A 2947-nucleotide genomic window follows, 5' to 3' on the forward strand; every position below is an offset into this window, starting at 1 on the left:
GTGTCACCTAACGCTTCCCTCAGCGAGCACTCGAATACACTCCGCTCTCTGCAAGTTGAGGGAAGGGCTCCGAGTCCATGGATTCAATTATGCAGGACATAAAATAATAGAAAAGTGAGTCGAAAAAAAAATCCCCTTCCCTTTTCTGGTAGTAGGTTTAGGGTGTTGACGCAGCAGAAATTTCCAGCTGGAGAAATTCCCCTTTTGGAGGTTAAATGAGGGGAGGATAGAGTGGGGTTAAACCCTTGCCTGCCAAAGCTGAGCTTTTCATTTAAATACCACCACCACATGCACTGACCCCCAAAGGGCATGGTTTTAGGATTAAAACTTATGGTAAATGTTATAATATATAAATAGCATTAAGTTCCTAATGGTGAAATATGAAGTAACGCCTAATCAGCGCGTTCAAAAGGTTGACAAGACAAAAAAAGAAAGTCTCCCATCACTCCAATAAAACTCTGTCCTGAATGAATGACTGCACATCTGACAGCTGTTCGCAGCGCGTGCATCATCTGTCGTGAGCATGTTCTCACCTGGAGACGTCAAACAGGTTGCTGTCACGCAGACCACTTCAATGACTTGAAAATAACGCAAACGCACCGGCCTCGCGGAAACTCACAACTTCAACTTACCTGGATGCTTGTGTTGAGGCGCGAGCTCATGCCTCTGCCATACATCCAGATGACAAGTCAAGCATGACAGTAAAAGCGCTGGGAGTGAAGCCTGTGCGGTGGTCAGAAGGGAGGAAGGGCTGTTAGAGATAGAGTGGAAAGGTGAGAGAGGCATACCTGTTAACCCATGAGTTCTGGGGGGAGCGCGATGTCGATGCTTCGGAGCTCCAGTATTTCGCTCGTGACAGGTTTGAGAGAGTGAGCACGTCAACAATGTCAGCAGTCAGCGGGGAGACGCGTGTGTGTCGGTCAGTGTAATTCCCCTGCTCGCTGTCTCCCTCTCTCCCTCTCTCCACGCTCGTCTTTTTCTGTGATTCTCCCTCCCCTGCTTTTCCGTGTCTCGGTATCAGGAACCAACCTCCCCCTCTGTGTGTGTGTGTGTGTCTCTAGCTCTCTCTCTCTCTCTCTCTCTCTCTCTCGACTGAGAGTCAAATACAGGAAATGAGGCAACATGAACGCTCGCATTCACCATCAAACCCTGGACAGCTCCAGCTGAACTCATACAACCATGAAGCCTCCAGGTCAGTTATGAATGTACAGAGGGCAACACCTTATTAGTAAAAGATGCTTAGCGTACTAATAAGACAGGTGGAATACGGGTGAATTTAATTTCAACATTGATTTTTAATCAACTTTTGTCTTCACTAGTTCGCTTAAAAAATCTGCACACACACACACACACACACACACACACACACACACACACACACACACACAGGCCATTTTGTACTGCACGTGTGCACGTTTCAGAGCTTTGGCCGGATCGCAACATGTGTCAGGCAGGGTTTGTGTGTGTGTGTGTGTGTGTTAAACCCATTGACCTGTGGCAGGGTTCCTGTTTTAGGCTCCTGTGTACGCGTGTAATACTGATGTTCTTTAGCCACTCTCCGCGTCCGCAATCCGTGTCAGAATCAAGCTGCTTTTCTCCCTTGCTCTATCCGTCTTGCTGTCCATGTACGCCAACGGCGGTCTGCCAATCTGGCTGACGAAACAGTCTGCCTGATTACGCCCCCTTTTATCCTGCCACCTCTTAAATACCATCCCACTCCATCCAGCACGGGGCTCAAACTTCATTAGCCCTCTTACGTATTTATTCATTCATATCATGAACACTCATCAAAGCCGGGCCAGAGGGACAAGGGCCAAGAAAGGCCTTGCACACACAAAATCATAGGGAAGTGACCAGACAACATATTATTTTCAAAACCTCTCAACAAATATGCTCAGACAGTCCTGCTAGCACTAGAAACTAGACGTTTCTAAAAAAAAAAAAAAATAGATGTTTTTAAAAAAAAAAAGTTTTATTTGACAAATTACCTTGTGAAAAAGAAGTACACCTTAACATATTTTTAATAAAGAGCACTAATAAATTATACTAATATACTTTAAAAGAATATACTTACTTGCAAACTGAATGTAATGTTTTCAGGCACCTAACTGCATTTCAGTTGCAAATAAATGAAAATGTATTATAGTTTAAATTTATATTAAATGCACTTTAACTTGACATTATAACAGTGCACTTTTTAAAAGTGTACCTAAATGTGTTAAGAAACAGTCATGAAAGTGTAAATATACTGTACACACAGACAAACACACACACACACACACACACACACACACACACGTGTGTGTGTATAGGTACCACATAATATATTTTATGTTATATAGTTTAAAATTATAATATATTTATTAAAGTACATAATATATTTTATATTACACTCTTTCATATTTATGCTTATTTCAAATTTTAGTGTTTGGTTCCAAACCCCTAGGCTACATTTGTGTCATCAACATGAGCACCATCGTGAGTATTAGCCATAACTGTTTATTAAACTAACTTGGTAAGACTTTAGACTCTAGAAGGTACACGCTTATTTTACTTATGTCTCTTGTTTTACAACCAAAACATGCACAGAGTGAGACTTGCGTCTGTTCGTGCAGATGGTTGAATGAAACAATGCAAGTTGGCAATTTCTGTGGAGTCCAGAACTACTAGGTTTTAAATTTGGTTACTTTCTGACCGTTGCAAAAGGGATAGTTCACCCAAAAATGCAAATTACCCCATGATTTACTCACCCTCAAGCCATCAGTGTGTATGACTTTCTTCTTTCAGACAAATACAATTGGAGTTAAATTAAAGTTTTAAATATGGATGTTTTTTCTTACACAAATGCATAGATTCGCTTCAGAAGGCCTTTATTAACCCCCCGGAGCCATGTGGAGCACTTTTTATTATGGATGGATGCACTTTATTGGACTTCAAAATCTCAACA

This window comes from Sinocyclocheilus grahami, unplaced genomic scaffold (assembly GCF_001515645.1).
Source record: "Sinocyclocheilus grahami isolate Dianchi unplaced genomic scaffold, SAMN03320097.WGS_v1.1 scaffold10.1, whole genome shotgun sequence".
NCBI classification, from domain to species: Eukaryota; Metazoa; Chordata; class Actinopteri; order Cypriniformes; family Cyprinidae; genus Sinocyclocheilus; species Sinocyclocheilus grahami.